Source organism: Sorex fumeus, unplaced genomic scaffold (genome assembly GCF_029834395.1).
Source record: "Sorex fumeus unplaced genomic scaffold, SorFum_2.1 ptg000013l, whole genome shotgun sequence".
Classification (NCBI taxonomy): Eukaryota; Metazoa; Chordata; class Mammalia; order Eulipotyphla; family Soricidae; genus Sorex; species Sorex fumeus.
Window position 1 is genome coordinate 4,627,277 of NW_026606070.1, and position 22,337 is coordinate 4,649,613.

Below are 22,337 nucleotides of genomic sequence, written 5' to 3' on the forward strand. Positions count from 1 at the left end.
TGAAAAGGGTACAGATTGAAGCAGAGATTTCACACAAAAGTCAACACTTTAGAAAATTATATATTTTGAGGGCGAAATAACTTTCTTATCCTTCCCACCCCCAAGAGTTGGTTTAGACTGCTCATACTCCTGTTTGGGGAAGATTTTTTTTTTTTTTCAAAGTATCAGGGTTTCTTGGAGAGATTTGCCCGGAACGCTGCGTATGAGGTCCGTGTTGTCTTATTTTTTCTCTTAGGGGCCCTTTCCTTCAGGAGGAAGTCCCGAGGGGTCTGGGAAGATTTTGGTTCCTTGTCTGGAATAGCTCCACCCAGTATGGCCTGTCTTAGTTCCAGGCCTGGCGCCAGCTCACCAGAAACGCAGCCTCCTGTGAGATGCTGACCTTTGAGACCTTGAGTCTCCCCCCAACACCCAGCTTATAGAATGCAGATTGCTGGGAAGGCAGGGCCCCCAAATTTGCTAGAAGTCCTAGGGAAGGAGTGTGAATCACAGGAAAGCTGCTTCAAATGAAGTGAGAGCCCTTAGGTTCAAAGAAGCAATGTTCTGGCCTCCACAGCTGAATTTGCAAAAAAGATGCAAGAATCTGGGAGACGATTTTCAACTGGCCAGGCTCAGTGAAATACAGTTATCCCTTTACTGTTTCAGGTTAATGAGCTTGTGTTCACAGAGCAAAAAATCAATAGAATTCAGTAGATTCTTCAGGCTAGTGTTGGGTAAAGAAGAGTGTGGTTCTGCTTTGGTCCTTTGGAAAAACAAGGTAGTAAAAAACCCGGGATTGAAATCCCCTGAAGAATAGAATTATTATAGGATACATCCCGGGTGGTGTGGTTTTATGGAAAGAAATAATGAAGATCTGCCCTATTTCTTCTGTGTACTTTGTGAGGTTGCCGCTAAGTTTCAAACCTCTAAGTATCTGAATATCTGGATATTTAGAAATATTGAGATGTAATTTAAATCCTACTATAAATAAACTCCTTCCTTCCTTCCTTCCTTCCTTCCTCCCTCCCTCCCTCCCTCCCTCCCTCCCTCCTTCCCTCCCTCCCTTCCCTCCGTCCTTCCTCCCTCCTTCCCTCCTTTCTGTCCTTCCTCTCTGTTCCTTTCCTTCCTCCTGCCTCTTTCTCTCTTTCTCTTTTCTCTCTTTCCTAACTTCTCCCCATTTTTTTCTTTGTCTCTCTTTTTTTTTCTAAAATCAAAGAATCTGGAGAGGTGTTTCAAGATTGTTCCTCTCAAACACATTATCAATATGCAACAAATGAAAATATTCTTAGTTGAAAATTGTTTTACTTTTATTTACTCCTCTGTGATTTGAAAATCCAAGCATTTTTTTTCAAGCAACCCAAGCAATTCTTCCTAAGCAAACAAAACTTGACCAAAAGAAATTTATTTTGTCGAACATAAGAACTGTAATCAAAACTTGACAAAAAGAAATGTTATTTCTGTCAAGCATAAGAACTGTAATAGATAACATTACTACATTAACATGATATAATATACAGTACGATTCACTGTATATTAGTATTATAAGCAGTGGCATAAAACAGAGAAACCTTGAAACAAATATTGAAAATTTTCTCAAGAAGCACAAAGAGCCAGAGAGCATAGCCTGGTAAGGGGTTTGTCTTGCAAATGACTGACCAGCTTCTAGGAGTCATCCCTGAGCATAGAACCAGGTGTAAATCCTGAGTGCAGTCAGATGGGGCCCAATCCCTGTCCCACTCTCCCTACTGTTGAAAGAAGTAGGTGGAGTGATAGTCTTGTTCCAAGTCAGAGGAGTAGAGAGACACCTTTTCTCTCTGAATTCATCTGAGAACTCCAGAAGTGTGAGAGTTGGCCTGGATCCTTCCCTCCAGGGGACTAGGTGGAGCCGGCAGTTCTGTGCCTGCAGTACTAAAGGGAGTTATCTGGGCAGTAACAGGAGTTCCCAGGGTCAGCTTTCTCCACTCTTCCCAGTTGCCTGCAGTGCTCACTTGAGTTTTCCAGTTAGTTGACTCCCACAATTCCAGCTGGCCACCAGTTGCACTGGCCCCAGAAAACTCAGAGAGGGGATGAAAAGGGTGGGGAATCCCTGGCTTGGCCATCATTTCTCCTTACTGGTTCTAGGGTTAGTTCCAGGGATGTGCAACAAAGACTTTTATTAGAGAAGCAGAGGAAACTGCAGCTCAAGCACGGGAGAGTAAGAATCTTTCTTTCTTTTCTTTTTTGATTTTTGGTTTGTTTCAGTTTGAAGTTTGTATGGGAGTAATCAGATATAAGCATCAGTTAGGGTTGCCAACTAGTGATTAATGTGAAAGGGGCATGAATTGAAAACAAGTGTCAGCAAATAGTCCGATGGGCCAAATAGTTAGAGCGTTTGATAGATGTGTGTATTGTTAAATGATTATCCCCATAAGTTTAGGACTCATCATCCATACTCTCACATACATTTTTTTCCCCTGTAATGAATCTTTAAGACCGTCTCTATTTTGTATATGCAGTGCCATGTGGCGAGCTCCAGGCCCCATGCAGTATTTTCTACCTCTAGAGGCTTGGCACCCAGCATTGCCCAGCCCCAATCCTTAATGGACACTGGGTTTAAGAAGTCAGACAGTGAAGTGTCAACATGGAAAACAGTAGGAGAAATGAAAGCGTGTGTGTGTGTGTGTGTGTGTGTGTGTGTGTGTGTGTGTTTAGTGGTAGAGATGGCTATTTTCTTTTGGGGGTGATTGTCTACAAAAGAGAAAGTGAGGGGTGAGGGAAACAGAGAAAGGCATTGCCTCTGATTTTCTGGCAGCCTGCACAGTTCACAGTTCTTGCTCAGTTTCCCAGATCCCAAGCCCAAACTCAGTTCCTCTAATCAGTGATTAGCCTTCTCTTTACTTTCAGAAGGGTCCACACCTTCTTTCCCAGAAGCTGTCATTATCCCGAGCTGCTTTCCAAGCCTGAGAAGCACTTTAATCTCCTCCCCTCTCCTTTCCTTGGCCTCTGCGTGAGGCAGCTGAGGCTGAAGGCTTCTCATTCTTGGAAATATGCTTGAGAACAGAGTCTAAGTTGAAACTTTCAGGAGTGTAATATTAAGAGGCATTTGCTGTCGTGACCAGCACCCACTGCGTAACTCCACATGGTCCCCTAGGCTGGTCATTGGTGCTAGAATACACAAACAAACACACATCTGCACGCTTACTCTCACACAGAAGAAGTAGAATTTTTCCACAAAGGAACTGCTAGTAGTGAAGAGCTTAAAGTGACCCTTTGTTATTCACTGGCAATAGGATCTTGTAGCATAACGAGGAAGGTGAGCAGCAGAATTTATGTAGAAATTCTAATTTATGCCGAATCGGATGGTTTTCCATGCATTAAATTTACCCGCTAGGGTCTAGTACAACAGGGAGGGTGCTTGTCTTGCACAGGGCTCACCTGGATTTGTTCCCACACACCGCACACCACCCTGAGGCCACCAGGAGTGACCCTTAGTGCAGAGTCAGGAGTAAATCCCAAGCACCGCCTGGTGTAGTCCCAAACCCAATAAGTAAGTTTCCCCTCTGTCACTGCACACAGATAGGAGCAAGCGTCTTACCACCAGTTGCTCGCTACGTTCCCCTTCACGGGAAAGTGTGTATTTTGTTCGGTGGCATTTAGAATGAAAGATAGATAAATAGATTCTTTCTAATTCAGTCCCGTATGTGTGGGGGGGTGGGGGTGGGGAGAGGGAGAGGGGGCTCGGGCTATACCCAGCAGTGTTCAAGGGCTGTTCCTTCTCAGTGGAGACCCCTGGTGGTGCTTGGGGGCACTCTATGAGGTACTGGGGATTCCAGTAGGTGTCAGCAGGATGCAACACCTATAGGTGACTTAAACATATACTTTCTCTCCTTCCCCATTTATTTTTCCCTTCAAGCAGTGCTCAGTCCAGAGCCGCTCCCAGTGATACTTGAGCATTTAGTGCTTGGGCCGGAGCCTGTGAAGCTGCTCTGGGCTGCAGTGTCGAGGACCGCCAAGGGGATTGGGCCGTGCAAGAGAGACTGGAGGGCCGCACTCAGCTTCTGGGATACACCGGGGGTGCTTGGGAGGTACTGGGCTTTGAGCTGAGGTCTAGAAATGGCAAATCACTGTGCCCTTGACCATGGAGCTGTCTCTGCAGTCCCATGATATAGGTCTTCCCTCCTTCCCTCGCTCCTCCCTCTCTCCCTCCCTCCCTCCCTCCCTCCTCTCTTCCTTTCTCATTTCCTCCTTCCCTCCCTCTCTCCCTCTCTCCCTCTCTCCCTTCCTTCCTTCCTTCCTTCCTTCCTTCCTTCCTCTCTTTCTTCTTTCTTTCTTTCTTTCTTTCTTTCTTTCTTTCTTTCTTTCTTTCTTTCTTTCTTTCTTCCTCTGTGAACGAAACAGTATAATCACACACCCTTTGCCCCACCTGTTCCAGTTTTCTTAACAAGGGAATGGGGAAATGGTGCACTGGTCGGCCTGAGGGGGAGTATCTTCCTGAACATGTGGCCTTCAGCATTCCATAGATCAGCTTTGGTGGTTTCACAGACTTGAAAGTTCACCTGATCACTTTTATTCTCCAATCTTCTTCTTTGACCCAGTCACTCCAAAGATGATATGTCTAGACAGATGTCATTTGTTCTCTGCCCTGACTTTTCCTTTGAATACCACACATAAAGACTTTTTAAACAGCAAGCTACCAAGAGTATCTCGCCCACATGGCAGAGCCTGGCAAGTGACGTGGTCGATATGCCAAACACAGTAACAAGTGTCACAATGGAGACGTTACTGGGCCCGCTCGAACAAATCGATGAACAACGGGAAGACAGTGACAGTGACAGAATATAAAGGTAGAAAAAGTATAGTCTTCTATGTAATGCCAGAGCATGCCCAGAATTCCAAAGTAGAAGCCTTGACTATGGCTTCTATTTTTGAATATTTTTGAATAATAAGGGCTGGTTTGGAGAAAATGCAATCAAAGATGGATCCTTCCTCATTCTGCAAGAATCTTTGCCACACAAATTAGGTACATATTATTTTTTATAGAGCCCTCTCACCTTGGAAAAGCCAAAGGGATGCTGAGGTGGTGCTGTCTTATGTATTTGGTTACTACAGGGGGGACAGATAACACTAAATGAAGGAGGACAATCAGCACATCTCAGTAATACAGTTTTATTTGGGAAATACAAAAATCATGAAAAAGTCATCAGTCATCAGGAAGTTGTTTGGAACCAGTCTGCCCATACAGATGACAAGTAGGTGAGGTTGATTATTTTTTAAAGTGAACCTTATTATAAAATGGTTTGTGACCGTTAAATGAAGACAGCCAGTGGCCAGAGAGACACTCTGTAGGGGGGAAGCTGCTTGTCTTGTGTGTAGCCAGCTCTGGTTGGGTCCCAGGTGCTGCATAGGGTCTGCCAAATAGCACAGGAGTCATCCTTAAGCCCTGAGCACTGAGAAATATGGGTCCCCTACGCCCCCAAAAGAAATGAAAATTATTGAATTAAAAAACAGAGGCATCAGTCCTTACCTCTACTCAGATTCATGCTCACCGTGACTCCTTTCTCATTCATAACTTTGGTCCTTGTCCCTGAGACTTCCTCTTGAAAATAAATTTGTAAACTCTTACCCCCACCCGCAGCTTTTATAAAACACCACTTGGGGTTTTTTATGATCTTTCTTCTTTTCTTGTTCTGTCAGGATTTGTCTAATTTTTCTCCCCAATCTAAATGATACCGTGTGAATCTGAGGACCTGAAAAGTGTTTTAAGTGTTGCCACCACCAGGAGATCGTAGAGCGGTTAGAGCAGGGCGGTTGGAGGGGGGTGATCCGGCCAGAATCAATGGTCTGTGCACTGGTGATTTTGATCAAACGGTTCTACTTCCCTGTGGCTCCATTTTGTTCACCTCTAGAACAGAGATGGTAATTGTGCCTAAGTCATAAGGTGGCTGGGAGAAGGGAATGAATTCATACAGATGATGTTCTTAGGCTAGTACCTAACTCATATTTCCAGAATTGACTCCATGTCACGATGTTCTTAGGCTAGTGCCTGACATAGTGAGTCAATTCTGGAAGTATGTACCCTCTTCTCCTCCACCTCCATCTCCTCCTCATCAAAGGCCCCGTCTCTTGGGCTGCTCCTAGCTGTACGGTGCAGCCTAACTTCAGGGGAAGGCTAAATATGTGAAATTGCAAAGAAAAGGAGGAACAAGGCTATATTTAGTTTTATGTGAGCCTGAAGGTCTAATGTGCATGCTGATTGAGGATTACAGTGATGTGCTTGGGAGTGAGGGGCAAGGCCATTGCTGCTTTGCTTTCTCTCTTGGTCTCGAACAGTTGCTCCCACACGATGAAGACACTCCGTAGTTCTAGGGCCAGATCCATTGGATGAGGAACTGAGGTCTTGACCAAGAGTCAAGTTCTTATTTGATGTCTGGAAATAGCTGCCAGTCCATCGGTCACGGGATGGCAGCCCTGGTCCAGGTCTTTAGTGCAGCCTTCATGCATCTATGAAGTCCCTTAAGTAAACCAACTAAGCTCTGCAGAATTTCTCACCTACAGCAGCTCTGGGAGACCATCAGTGCTTTTTTTTTCTTATTTTTTTCTTTTTGGGTCACACCCAGTGATGCTCAGGGTTTACTCCTGGCTCTGCACTCAGGAATTACTCCTGGCAGTGCTTTGAGGTCCATTTGGGATGCCGGGGATTGAACTCGGGTCGGCCGCGTGCAAGGCAGATGCACTGCCTGCAGCATGGCCCACATCAGGGCTTTCTGTTTTAGGTCCTTTGATGATTTGGGGTTGGGGGTTGGGCCATAGCCTGTGGTACTCCAAGCTTTTAATTTAGGGATCACTCCTGGTGATGCTCACGGCAACTTATAGGGAGCCAGAAATGAAACCTGGTTCTGCGGCATGCAAGGCAAACTACTAATCCACTGTGCCATCTCTATTGAAGATTTTAAGGAAAATTTCAGATCTTTCATCTTAGTAAGAAGGTAGAGAAATCTCTAAGTTATCAAGGGTCTTTTCTAGCTTCAGTTATTTAAGAAGAGTTCTGACAGATTGCTGTAAAAATACGCAGTTGCCAACTCACACCATTGCTACTTTGAAATGAAATCATCAGCACAGTTATCACTCCTAGGTAACATGTGTCACTCTTTAAAGTACCTGGCAACACAGTGCTCACGGAGCAATAGAGGACGACTTGCTAACTATCTTAAGTACTCATTACAGGGGCCAGAAAAATAGCTCAAAAAGCTGGATGCAAGAGGCCTGTGTTTGATAGCCATGCTCTCCCAGAAAACCATCACTGGTGAGCACTGAACAGAGAGTAGCTCCTGAACAGAGCCAGGTGTGCCCTCAGATAAATCCAGTCCCTTCCACTGATGACCCCGTTCGATTGTCAGCCATGTTTCCTTCTTGGGGACAAGAGTCTGGGATGCATCAGATCAACACAACACAACTCCTTCAGGGCTTAGCCTGGATTCCTGCTGGTGCTTTGCTAGACTTGGAAGCATTTCTCTGGGTTGTCCTTGTCTTGGTACCTGAACAGTTGGGGTTCATGGTAGACACCTTTTCATGTTTGGAGACCTTTTGGAGTGAGCTGATTCCTGGAGGCTGTCAGGTCTGTTCAGAAGCCTGTAGTTCCTGGTGGTGGTAGTGGTGGTGGTGTGTGTGTGTGGTGCTGGGGTTAACTTCCTTTTCACCTGTAGGCCAGCGTTACAGTTCAGCTGTTCTCTGGGGCTAGGATGAAGCACTTGGCTGAAATGTGAGTGGTGACTTATCCTGGTTCCATTCCTAGCATTGTGTATCCCTCAAGTACCACCACTGAGCACAGAGCTCTGAGCATCTTGGCATGTACCGCCCCCGCCCCCAAATAAAACAAACTGTTTTCTTTTCTCATGAAAAAAACAGGAACTTTAGAATCTCTGGGTTGTCTCCAACCCAATCACCCTCACCCCCCTTCAGAATTGAATCTAGGGACCCAGGAGGCTGGCAGAGAGAGCAAGCTCACACCTAAGGTTTCTTCAAGCAAACTCCTACACCAGCATCTTCCTCATCTCCTCCCAGCAAAGGGGATGCTTTTCTCCCCCTAGGAATAGCCCCAGCCCTCAGCTCTTTAGTACTCTGGCTGCGATGCTCGTTTACCTCACGGCCTTCCAGTCTTCCCCCTGGCCCCTCAGCGCAGCCAGAGTACTGTCTTAGCGCAGAGCCTCGAGTTCTTCAGGTGAGGAATTGAGTGGTGCCATGCTCTGTGGGTTCTGTCATTTTCATCTGCTCCTGGAGCACTTGGCCCCAAACCTCACTCCCCTGGTGTTTGTTTCCCAGATGCCACCCTTCCCCAGAGAATGCCCCCCTGGGGGCTGCATTCCCCGGAGGCTGGCTCTCCGGAAGTCCCCTCAGTGTGAGCGCAGGAGAGGGGGGTGGTAGCGGACAGACTCCCCAGACCTGGTGCCAGTTCTGGAGGAAAACTCTGGACCCTGCCCCAGGCCCTGCCTGCAGGGCTGGCCCAGTTTTGGGGATGCCGGGAAAGGTTGTGCCTGGCCTGGCCCTTCCAGAACTTTCCGTGCAGGTGAGGAGGGCGAGCAGATGTGCATGGGGCAGGGGAAACTGCAGCCAGGGCCTATGCTGAATCACAAAGGTCAATAAGACAAATTGCAATTCATCTTGATTACACGGAGGGATGTGTTTGGAGAAATGAAACCAAGTGGTCCCCAACCCAAGGGCTGCTCTGCTGCTGTCTTTGCATTTCTGCCCACGGGGCAATGCCTTTATGGGGGCTGGGGGGATTCTCCACACAGGTGCCTGCCAGCAGCCTGCACTCCCCTTCCTCCAACTGGAATAGGGTGGGTCCTCAAACCATTCTTGGATAATGTGTCCGCTGCTGTCAAGTGGGCTGGGGAGGAGGGCGCCTCTCTGGGAGGCTTCACGTGGTGCTCCCTGAGCCCGGGGCGGACACCCGAGCAACCAGTGAGGACCTGGGGAGGGGTTTGCTTCTTCCGTTTTGCGTTGCGAATTGCCAGCCCAGCGCCTCTGCGGACGCTTGCAAAGACGCCCACCCGCGGAGGCGCTAAATGCTTACAGATCCCCGATTTCCTGGGAGGTCCTCCTCATTGGGCAGGGAAGTGCCCTAGAGGCTTCACCTGGTCCAGCCACCCCGGTGCTGCCTCGCTTCCACCCCGACCCTCCCAGGGATTGGACAGAGCGTGGAGCTGACTGGCGCGGGTTCACGAGATCTCTGCCCACCCGGGACTGGCCCGCGGCCTTCTCTGCGGCCGGGCCCAGGAAAGTGGCCGCTCAAAGTGATGGGCAGCTGCTTCCCGCCTCCCCCCTGCCCTGCCTTAGGGCGGCTTCCTTACTGAGTTACAGCAGAAGGAGGCCTGGGCTCCTGTCCCCGTCAGAGGATGCTCTGCCCAGCGCTGTGGCCCACCTCACAGGGCCCCATCTCCCGTCGGCGAGGGGGTCGTGAAGCCTGAGTGTCCCCCTTGCCTCCTGAGTTGCCGGCGACTCTGTCTCCACGGGCCACGGTGGTTGTGGGCGCCTGGTGCAGGCGGGGCAGCTGCTCAGCGCTCTGCACCCCCAGACTGGCTGCACCCCCGGAGGCCTGGGGCACCCCATGCAGGCCGGGCAGCAGCTCAGAGCTCTGCACGCCCAGGCTGGCTGCACCCTTCCAGGCCCCCGGGCCTCTCCTTGCAGACAGAGCCCAGGGGTGGGGCGGGAACCAAGCTCCCCCTCTCCCCGGGGTCCCGCCGCAATGGGTGCCTGATTTGGCCCTCATGCCCCGGGAAGGGCCGGGCGGGCGGGCGCGGGGTCGGCGTCGCCGTCCGAGACTGGCTCTGGCTCCTGGAGAGGGACCGGCCGCTTCTCTCGGCGGCTTGGCGCAGGTGGCCGCGCCCGCGCGAGCATCAGCCGGGAGTCCCCGCGCACCGAGGCAGCTGCTCGCGGGGGCCCGGGAGCTGGCGGGGGCTCACTTCCCATCCCCCTTCTCTGCCCCCGGACGCTCTCCCCGCCCGACCCCGTTGGGCCCGGCTGTGGTCCCCGAGGGCAGCTGCGGGTGTCCCCAGCTCGGGCCGAACGCGGGGCCCTGCAGACGCGCGCGGACGTTGCCACGGGGACCCAGGAGCATCCCGGCGGGGCGCAGCGGCCGCTCCTGGTCCCCGGGGTGCCGAAGGGGCCCTCCTGGCCCCGCCAGTCCCCACGCTCGGGGACTCGCCAAGTGTCGCGCGTCGCCGCCGGTGACCTTCCCCGCGCGGCCGGGGTCCCCGCATCGCCCGGGCGCGTTTGGGTATCAGACGCTCGTTACCGGCGCCCCGGAGCGCTCTCGGGGATGCGCGGAGAAGCATGAGCGGGCGGCTACATTTTCCTTTTTTTTTTTATTTCTCCCCGTAGGGCCCCAGCGAACGTTCCTAATAGTGAATAAAATGCAGCTTGCGACAGTGATGCGGGGGATGGAACGGTCCCCATAAATGTCACGAGGTATAAGACAAAAAAGTACTCTGGTACTGTTGCGCGGGACTGTTTGACTCCCACTTTGGGCCGGGGACGCACTAAAATAACCTGTTAACACACACCAAAGTGCATCCCTATAATAACCTCCTCAATCATTTATTAAAAGTCGTGTCAAGCGGGCCCGTATAATTCATCTCTATGCAAATACATCAATGTCAGGCCATTAGTGTATTGCTCAGGTTTTTATTAAAGTGCATTCTTTTTAATTCAGCCCCGTAAAATACGAGCCCCATTGCTCAAGAATTATAGCAACTATTAGAGTAACATATGGGCAACATGCACTCAGAAAATAAAAACCAACAGATAAAGTGGCAGGGTCACCTCGCCGGAGCAGACACTTAACAAAATAGCAGTGGGGTAATAGATTTCCCCCACTGCCCCTCGCCCCAGGTCTTTGGCAAGAGGGTGTCATGGGCTTAGGAACCTCCCCAAAGATAACAGCCCCCGTGGACTCCAGACCTGCGGCTTCGGGAGCAGCCCTGGGTCTGCAGTCTCTGGGCAGGAGAGGAGCCCCATGGTTCTCCCTTCCTGGCTCCCTTCACCCTTCTCCCGGGCTCATGGTTGAAATCCCTCCCCTCATTCTCTCTCTCTCTCTCTTTCTTTCTCTCTCTCTCTTTCTCTCTCTCTCTCTCTCTCTCTCTCTCTCTCTCTCTCTCTCTCTCTCTCTCTCTCTCTCTCTCCCCATCTCTTTATCCCTCTTCCTTTTTCTCCCCATTTTCCCTCACAGACCCCTCAGTGCGGGCACTGTTTTCTGTGTCCTTTGTGAGATGCTCCTCTCTCCGTCAGAATCTTCAGGGCTGGCTGGCAAGGACTTCCTCCTGGTGGATGGCTGGGGAGAAACTTTGTACTGAAATGAATCCAAGGCTGAATTATAGCTCCTTTTTGGATGTACATGACATTTCAGTATCTGTATTGCAAATCTCAGTGCCCAAAGGGGGAGAGAGAGGGAGGGAGGGAGGGAGGGAGGGGGAGAGAGAGAGAGAGAGAGAGAGAGAGAGAGAGAGAGAGAGAGAGACAGAGACAGAGACAGAGACAGACAGAACACAGAGACAGAGACAGAGAGAGAGAGAGAGACAGAGACAGAGACAGACAGAACACAGAGACAGAGAGAGAGAGAGAGAGAAAGAGAAAGAGAGAGATAGGGAGACAGACAGACAGACAGATGCAGAGACAGAAACAGACAGACAGACACAGACACAGAGACACAGAGAGAGACAAAGAGAAGAAAAGTGCCTGCCATAGAGGCAGGCTGGATGGGGGGTGATGAAAGGGAAACTGGGGACACTGGTGCTGGGAAATGTGCACTGGTGGAGGGACGGTGTTAGAACACTGTGTGACTGAAACCATAAACAGCTTTGTAAGGGTCCAGCTCATGGGAGTTAATAAAAAATTTTAAAAATTCTTCCTTTTAGCGCCCAACATGGAAGAAAGGTTGGTGCTCTCTGACCCTCCACCAACTTCCTCAACCTCCTCAACCTCGCCCCCTCCCTGTCCCGTGTCACTTAGAGGGTAGCGTGGTCCTTATAAATTTTGTGACATCAGGAAAGCCCAAAGGGGTAAGAGAGTGATGCCTCTGCATGCCTTTATCCAGGTTGAGGGGTGTATGGGGGAGAGAGAGAAAGAGAGAGAGAGAGAGAGAGAAAGAGAGAGAGAGAGAGAGAAGGAAGAGAGAGGGAGAAAAAGAGGGAGAGAGAGGAAGAGAGAGGGAAATAGAGAGAAGAAAGAGGGAGGGGGAGAGAGAGAGGAGAGAGAGGAGAGAGAGGAAAGAGAGGAGAGAGAGGAGAGAGATAGGGAGAGAGAGAGAGAGCACACAGAAAGAACAGCTGACAAATCCACTGGAGAGAAGTCAGCAGCATCAAATTCAGTTTTTTATTTTTAATTGCTATTAGAATAATCAGTTTCTAAAGCCCTACAAGTAAACCTCCAATTCCAAACACAGCTCCACCCTCCCAGAAAAACAGCTAGAAAAGGGGGGAAAATCTCCCCAGTACAATCTCCCAGCTTTAATGAGAGAGTCGCCCACATCCCTATCACCCCAGCATGGTAATTGAGCAGATCTATTAACTTGTTACACTAGATTTGTTTAAAGAGACTATTACACAGTCATTTAATCAATTTGTTACACTGGAGGTCCTGACTTATGAGACACTTGCCTTATGATTCCTTAATGACTGAATTAATTTGTTTTAATAAAACCAACATTGTGTACAAGTACATTTCTAGAAATGTAATTTTGGAGACAGAACAGCCCAATGCTTCATCTGATTAGGTCCTTTCTATGGTTTATCAAAGTCTGTAGTTTCTGACATAGCTACTTGTATGGAGGATTTTTCTTTTTTATAGCGCCATTAATTTAATATGGATCATTAGTTCTTTATACACATGCATGTTCTGACAAATGTACCCAATGAATAATGCAGCTAATGTGCTTAGGCCCAAATGCATCACATCATAAACAGAGACCTCTGCAAAAATAACAGTGCCATAGAACACCAGCTCCACGGTGCTCATCAGGGGAGCACTCTGAGGTAGTTATACTTAAGTCTTTTTTTTTGCAGGCTAAGACGTATTTGGCCCTAGGATTATATCCACCTAACTAACTGGGTTCAACTTTGTCGTGTGCACAAATAGATTTATGGTGAATTAAGGTTGTCTTGAGAGCAGAGGCAGGACAAGAAAATCGCTTTTGCTCTTGATGGAAACTGATGTGTGCGGAATAAAATGTAAATAAACAGAAAGTCCCCAAGAAAAGGGACTTGATGTTATTGATTATGTAAAATAATTAGGACATTACAAATGATAATGCACTACAGATAGTTGGCATTTATGGCTTGATTTTTTGCAAGAAGAAACGATTTAGGCTCTGAAACACAACTTGAAAAATGGGGCACGGTTTGCGAGGCAATAAAAAAATAATCATGGAGGGATCGGAATGACCAGTTTCTAACCAATAACTGATATAAATGATAACTGAATGATTTTGCTGCAGAGGTAAACATTTGAGCTCAGAGGGATGGAAGTCAGCGTGATAGCTTTGCAGGGTGATTGCAAGCAGAAAGCGCTTCTGTGTAATGTGGGGAACTACGCACAAAAGCCAAATATTGACTAACTAGCTTAACAATTATTACAAAGAAGAGGGAGAAGCTGGATATACCTTCAATAACAAGATGCTTGCTTTACAAATATTTCTTAACAATGTGAGGCAAGCCAGCATTTGAACGTGATTTTATTTCAAGTACTCTTAGCTGCCTACGTATTAACAGTAGATTTGAATGTCTTCATACCATCCTTTTGGGGTCCTTTGGCAATGGAAATGGACGTTAAGCTGATTAATGGATCTGTAAATAAAAATATGGCTATGTCTGCTGTATCAAGAGTAATTATAATTATTACATGCCAGCAAGACTTAGCTTAGAGTTCTGAGAATCGAAAGAGACGTGCTGTACCAATAGTCTAAGGAAGAAAACTCACCAAGAATTCAACTAAATGTACAACGTTTCAAAAGCATATCTACTGGTTTTGGTTAGACAATGGAATATTATTCCTCATGGCTGCTCTCTTTGGAAAGTAATCTTGCCAACAAGATTCTGTTGATAAAATAGGCTATTTTAAAGTCATTCACCCTAATGTTTGTGGGCGATGCAAAGATTGCCACTAAAGTTTTGGTTTTGGAGGCATCTGGTGTCAGTAAAGCAAGAAAATAGTTTTCGAAATCATGTAACTCTACAGTTCTGACATTTTCATAAGCTCCATTTATCTTTTTCCCTTTCACTATAGCTCAGTGATTTCTCTGCCTGAGACAGGAATGTTTATGATGATAAATCAATGTTGTTTAATTAGATTCATCTTTACTTCATTTTAATGTTAGCTGGAAATGTATTTCTTTAGTTTATAAAAATGAATGATTTAATCACTTGCTGATATAAAATAAGTGGCATGAGACCAAAAATCAATGTTGGATCCTTTTTGAAATTTTTTGATTTATTTTCAACTCCGAATGTAATGCTTTAGACTTCCAGCATTGACAAATGAATTTTTTACATTTCTTCCTATTTCCAAATAGCTAATGCAAAATATATTTGCCATTTATTACAAAGTAAATGAATTTGACCTTTTGCCCATTTCACCAGATGCTACTTCTGACCATCCCAAAAAGCCTGTTTAAAGTCAACAACTGAAGCATTTGAGGTCACAGTACCAACTCAAGGTCATTCTAATACTGGCAAAAGGTTAATTAGATCACTACATTAAAGCAGGAATAGACTTTGACCAACTTCTTAAATAAGCACAGGCAAGCTTATATCTTACCTTTTACAGTTTCCTCAGAGATTCTAGCTCATTTCTCAGGATGATAAAAAGAAATATAAATTTTAAGTTTTTCCTTCCCAAGTTTTAGTCATATCTGTCATTCATTGGATGCGGAAGTATACTTAACACACTTCAGATACACTTCCACGTCCTTTCCATCATTCGTGTGATCTCAGTAACTCTGTCAAGTAGGTATGAGCCCTAATTTCCACTCTTATCATAGCCCCCATCTTGCAGATGAGAATATTTTATCCCAGGGAAATTTCTTGAGTTTGGTTTAGATGGACCCAAGTCTTAATCTGAGTTCAGGTTCAGGCTCAAATTGAACTTCTGCTCTGCACTCTTTCTCCGGCATTTTCATTTCTGTAAACTAGGGCCAAAGTTTTGGCCACCTTTGATACATTTCATTTCCTTGTCATGTTACTCTGTAGACCACAGATTAGTGAGAATATTCAATATTTATTCCTGTCCTTTATATTTACTTTTCTTAACAAGAAAGCCTCCAGTTCCATCGAAAGTTTAGCAGACCGCATGCTTGCATCCTTCCTTGTTGCTGCATAGTATTCCACTCATTCTTTTTATTTTCATTGTGATCATAGTTACTCTGTTCTTACTGTGGGAGATTTATGAGGAATGAGTCCGATTCAGGGAACAATGGAAGATTTCCTGTTTTGTCTTTCAAAGAAGCTGGATACCCTCTGTGACAGGGTTAAAAATAACAAAAACTTTGGGGACCAGTAAAATCAGTCAGAAGAAGAATTGTGAATGAACAGCACGTGAGGGACCAGCATGCAATTTTTTTTCCTTTTGAGACTGACAAAATAATGTAATGGATATGTCCATTACTCAGATTATCTCATGGTCATTGTTTCAAACAGAAATATACATATATATAACTGATATGTAAAATATAAAAATGAAATCATGCCTATAAAATGACAAGTTTTACATAACATATTTGTATGATAAAAGCTGAAATCAGTTTTAAGGAATAACATAAAATTGAAGACCTTTTTCTTGTTTTGTTGGCCATGTCGGGCAGTGCTCAGGTTTTACTCCTGATTCTGTGCTCAGAGGTCACTCCTGGAAGTGCGCCACGGACCACATGTGGTGCCAGGCATTGAACTGGGGTTGACTTCATGCTGGGTGAGAGCCTTGACTCCTGGGCTATCTCTATAGCCCTAATGCTGATAACTTCTAATCGCTGCTGACAGTTCAAACTTTAAGCTGCTTCCTTGACACCACAGAAACTGCAGTCATATTGACGAATTCCAAATGTTTTGATTATATTAAATGGTTCTTTGCCCGTGCTTTTTAACTCCTTGTTCCCTTGCCATACAGGTCACTTGGTTAGTAAATTCTAAAGAAAGAAATGCTCCGATTGTGAGAACTAGCCCTAAAATTACTAGGCAGAACATGTCCCAAGAGTGTATCTGGGTTCATCTCTTTGGTGTTCTCCTGGCTTCACTTTGGACTGTAGGCCTACTCTTTCCGATGGGGCACTTATGCAGCACTATCCTCTGTCTTAATAGTCTGTTTTGTTTTTTTGTTTTGTTTTGTTTTTTTTACCTTTTACATCATAGCGTCTTGTCATTTTATTTGATTTTTTTTTTTTGGTCTTATAATCCTTAAATTCTGCTGTAGTTCCATTGTATGTGAAAATGTAGCATCTTCTGGTTCATTATTTGTTACATAACCAAATTAGGTAAAAATTTCTAATGTGCCTATAATGATGTTTAACTCAAATTAGGCTATGGTTATTGGTAGCTGTTATCATTATTATGGCTTTTGTTTGTTTATTTTGGCTAACCAAGGCCTGGGGGTTCCTCCTGGTAATGCGCTGCTTATTGGTCTAGCAATTCAATGTGAAGACCCGAGGGTACCGCTTGGTCCTACAGGTGGGGTCAGCTGGGCCACACACAGCGGTGCTCAGGGCTCTGTCTCCAGGCCTGCACCTGCCAGTGTTTCTTGGGGAAACACACGGCACTAGGGGGCAAAGGGTGACTGACTGAGGGCAGGAAACGTACTCTAACCTTTGTACTCTCGGGCACTTATTTTTTTTTTTCCATTTTGAGATATAATTGAACATAATGTTATATGAGTTTAAGGCGTACAATATGAATTTAACATACATATTTTGTTGTGCTTCCTGCTCCTCCGCCCTCATCCCAGGTGGATGAAACAAAGGGAGTGCCTTATACGTGCAAGGTTTATACTCTACCAGTCCCTGGCTACAGATATATTGGACTCACTCTCGTAAGTTTAATAAACACATCCTTCACCCCACTTTATTGCCATTTATTTGGTGTTGTTTTGGTGAGAATATTTAAGACATTTTTCTCTTAGGAATTTGAAATTTTTTGTATGGTATTAATGACTCTGAATAAGTATTCTGCATATATTTCACAGAGAAATAATATTTTTATTTCTCTTTCAGACTTACTTAACCTAGCATAAAGCTCTGAAGATCCACTCATGCTGTTGAATGTGGCAGAAATTTTTTGGCTGAATAATTCCTATAATTCTAAATATAATTTAGAATGATAAATATAGATACATTTGTATCTATGCTACCTCGCTTAATGAATATATACCTCTATGATATATTCCTGTTTATGATATCTCTTATTAATTGGTCCCAATTTTTTTACTTTATTCATTTCTTTGGGCTGGAGTGATAGCACAGTGGGTAGGGTGTTTGCCTTGCACGTGGCTGACACAGCCGACCTGAGTTCGATTCCTCTGCCCCTCTTGGAGAACCCAGCAAGCTACTGAGAGTATCTTACCCGCACGGCAAAGCCTGGCAAGCTACCCATGATGTATTCGATATGCCAAACATGGTAACAAGTCTCACAATGTTACTGGGCCCGCTCAAGCAAATTGATGAACAGCGGGAGGACAGTGACAGTGGCAATGATTCATTTCTGTGTTGATAGACTTAGATTGTTTACATATCTGGCCTACTGTTACAAAAATGGATGGGGATATCTCTTTGAGATCTTCATTTTAATATATATTTATATCTCCAGAAACAGATTTTCTGGGTCATATGATATGCTACCTAGTTTAATGAATATATACCTCTATGATATATTCCTGTTTATGATATCTCTTATTAATTGGTCCCAATTTTTTTACTTTATTTATCTCTTTGGGCTGGAGTGATAGCACAGCGGTAGGGCGTTTGCCTTGCACGCAGCCAACATGGCCAACCCGAGTTCGATTCCTCCGCCCCTCTCGGAGAGAGAGCCCGGCAAGCTACCGAGAGTATCTCGCCCGCATGGCAGAGCCTGGCAAGCTACCCATGGTGTGTTCGATATGCCAAACACAGTAACAACAAAGTCTCCAATGGAGACGTTACTGGGCCCGCTCTAGCAAATCGATGAAAAACGGGAGGACAGTGACAGTGACAATGGTAGTTCTTTTATTAAATTTTTGAGGCATCCCTGTGTTATTTTTCACAATTGACTGTACCAGCCTAGATTCATAACAGTGATGCTCATGGGTACCCTTTTCTCTGCATCTTCACAGCATTATTTATTTATTCATTTATTTTTATTGATTGCCTTTTTAATAATATCCATTCTCATATCGCTCCAGCCCCCGCTCGAGCAAATCGATGATCAACGGGAGGGCCTTTACCTTTACCTTTACCATTCTCATAAGTTTTAGGTTACATATATAAAATATGTGATGTGCTGGAGAGATAGCACAGCGGTAGGGCGTTTGCCTTGCGCGCAGCCAGCCCGACCGAGCCGGGTTCGATTCTTCCACCCCTCTCGGAGAGCCCGGCAAGCTACCAAGAGTATCTTCCCTGCACGGCAAAGCCTGGCAAGCTACCCGTGATGAACTCAATATGCCAAACACAGTAACAACAAGTCTCAAAATGGAGATGTTACTGGGCCTGCTCAAGCAAATTGATGAACAATGGGAGGATAGTGTTCAATATAAAATATATATGCATATATATACATACATGTACATATATATTCAATTTTGGGGCCACACTTGAGTGTGTTGAGTGGCACAGTGACACTTGTGGCACCGTGCTCAGGAGTCACTCCTGGCAACGCTTGGGGGATCAGATTGGTTCAGGTGCTGGGGATCCAACTGGGGTCAGCCTCATGCAAGGCTTTACCACCTGCACCATCTCTTTGACTCTTTTACTTAATTTAAAAAATTTTTTTTATTAGTGAAACACCATGAGGTACAATTATAGACTTACAAATTTTTGTGCTTGGGTTTCAGTTATATAATGATCGAATACCCATCCCTCCACCAGTGCTCATCCTCCACCACCACGGGTCCCAGCATGCCTCCCCTCCATCCCCCCCCCCCCCCCGTCCCACCCTGCCTCTGTGGCAGGGCATTCCCCCTCGTTCTCTCTCTCTTCTTTTGGGTACTGTGTTTTGCAAGAGAGGCATTGAGTGGCAATCATGTTTGGTCTATAGTCTACTTTCAGCATGCTTCTCCCACCCTGGGAGGATCCTCCCAACACCCTTTATTTGGTGCTCTTGAGGTGATGACTCTTGAGGTGATGTCTTATTGTGATTTTGATTTCTCTCACCCTAATGCTTAGTGGTGTTGGTTATGCATATCTGTTGACTGTATTTCTTCCTTTGAAAAATGTCTGTGAAGAGTCTGTCCGCATTTTAGATACAGTTATTTGGCTGGGTTTTTGCTATTGAATTCTGTGTTTATGGCCATTGTTAATAAGGTGAAGATGGGATAAGAACAACAACCATGTCACCGTGATTCTTTGGGTGAGCTCCAGCTCTTGGGAGTGACTCCTGAACTCCGAAGAGCGTTGCTCTGCGTAGTGTGATGGCTGACATTTTATATTTGGTACTCAACAAGAAGGAAGAGTTCGTTTGAAGACAGGTCTCCCCCTGCTCCTTTTATAGGAGAGCAATAAACATGGCTGTATCTCATTAAATTTAATGAGCCTTCATAAAATAACCATTACATTCTGAAGGTAATGAAAGAATAGCTTTGATGGTTAGTAAATAAACTACTGAGGGCAGTTTAATCACATCCTAGGACTGCCTGAACAGTGTTCAGGCGACATCCGGAAGGGCTCTGGCATTATTTTTTTGAGGTAAGACCAAGTCAGGGTATATCTGGGTTTACTTGTTGAAAACTCATCTGCAACCATATTCATCTCTAGTCATGGTGTTCCTCTCTCTACGCTGGTTGTGAGATGTGATTAAATGGATTGGCTTGAAAACCTGCTAAAGGATTTTATGTATATCATGTCACCTGATATTGAATTTGAATACTATCTTAGTAGGCTAGACTAAATAATTTATCTTATAAACATAGAGGTAGAGCAGATTGAATAGAGTATGCAAATTTATGTAAATAACCCTACAAATTCAGACTCTTCTGATCCAAGAGCCTTGGTACTTTATAAACAGGGCTGTAACATTGTAAATCAGGAGTTATTAACCTGCGGTCTGTGGCCCAGTAGGGTCCTGAATTTATATGCAAAATTGCATGCGTGTGTATTTTTCTGGAGAGACAGTCCATAGCTTTCATTCTATTCTCACAGGAGCTCACCATGGAAAGAATCTAAGAACCAGAACATTGTATAAATAGTCTAGATAGTCATATTAAATCAAATTGCATTTACACACTCTGCTTTTCAGAAAGAGTTGCTTAATTAAAATAAAAAGCCTGCTTCTTATTTATGATCCAGCCAGAAGTTTTTGACTTTTTAATGGGGTCCTTAGAATTCTTTTGTAGACATATAAGTTTAAAAAAATTCTACTGTCTCATATACCTTTCTTCTCTTTTATATAATCTCCCATATATGAATTTTTGGTACTGCTTTCCACTTCACACCCTTCAGTACTTTTCTGTAATTTTTCAATCTTTACTTCTTGCAGTTACTTTTGGTACCAAGTCACTGAAGACTTGGGTTAAAGGACATGAGTCTGCAAACTGCCTAAGTAGGAATAAAGAAAAATCAGTATAAACTTATCCCTTATTAGGCTAGGCTTCCCCTCCCCCCAGTTTCTTTTGATCTAAAGACGCCTTTAATTTATTCAATAATAATCCTAGTATTTCATACTCACAAATATAGCAGCAATACTATGCCCCTAGATTATTCCTGTAATGTAGAATATATAACGTAGTTGAACAGCTAAGCAAAGAGATATCCAACAAATTGTAGAGATGCAATAATGACCACAACATCTAGGTAGGTGAAGCAGAGATTCAGGACATTAGGGCTGGAAGTGATCTTGACATTACAGAGTCCTTCTTTTCCAAATTTAACGAGGACTGAGTTAGAACTGTTGTGTTTTTGTTTTTATTTTTAACTAAGATTGAACCTTGGGCCTCATATATGAGGAGCATGTCATCTATCACCAAACCCCATACTAGGCCGAGGACTGAGCTGCAATTAACTCTCGATGTCAGATCACCAGAAACGGATATCTTATGGGGTCAAAATAAGCCCACAATTCACAATGCATAGCAACTCACAGCTAATTTCCAATGTGGCCATTCCTTTTTGTCTAACGATAATATATTAACACACATTCATGAAGCACATATATCCGCACGCAAATATAAATGCATAGAGACCCATACATAAAAAATGCTGCTTAGATATAGAGGGGACAGTTTTTCTTTTCTTGGATGTCAACACATTTCTGTATAAGCAAACCCATATTTCTTATTTAATAGTGCCGAGTCATCCTCAACATGAAGCATTCTGGGTAGGGAGACTGAAACTTTGAGTAGACTTGGTCACTTTTTTTTAAAAATTTTAAATTACAAACTGAGTAGACCCAGCAGAAGGACAGAGGATCTATATAAATGGTCTTGTAATTTTATAATTTGGGGTATTTAATACTAAATGGGCTGGAGCGATAGCACAGTTGAAGGGCGTTTGGTTTATGTGCATTGGCCCTGCAGAGCCAGGTTCGATTCTTCCGCCCCTCTCAGAGAACCCGGCAAGCTACTGAGAGTATCTCACCTGCACGGCAAAGCCTGGCAAGCTCCCCGTGACGTATTCAATATGCCAGACACAGTAACAACAAAGTCTCCAATGGAGACGTTACTGGGCCCGCTCGAGCAAATCGATGATCAATGGGAGGACAGTGCTACAGTGCTAATATTAAATTTGTGAGTGTCTAACTTTATACTCATGGACAAATGACTTTACATAATGTGTGTGAAAGGATATATCCTCAGCTGACCTAAGCATATCTTCTGGATGTCATTTGGGAAAAATGCTTAGGAACGTCTTGGAGCCTTGGGCCTGCTTCACGAAGCTGTTGATGTTTTAGGGTTCTTTGTTTTTTGTTTTTTAGCTAGATGGGACAGTGCTCAGGGAACCAAAGATCCAGGGTATCGAACCAGGCCTTCTGTGTGCACTGCATGCACTCCACTTCATTGGACTCTCCCCAGTCCCACTGTGGGCTAGAGCGATAGCACAGCGGTAGGGCGTTTGCCTTGCACGCAGCCAACATGGCCGACCAGAGTTCGATTCCTCTGCCCCTCTCGGAGAGCCCGACAAGCTACCGAGAGTATCTCGCCCGCACGGCAGAGCCTGGGCAAGCTCC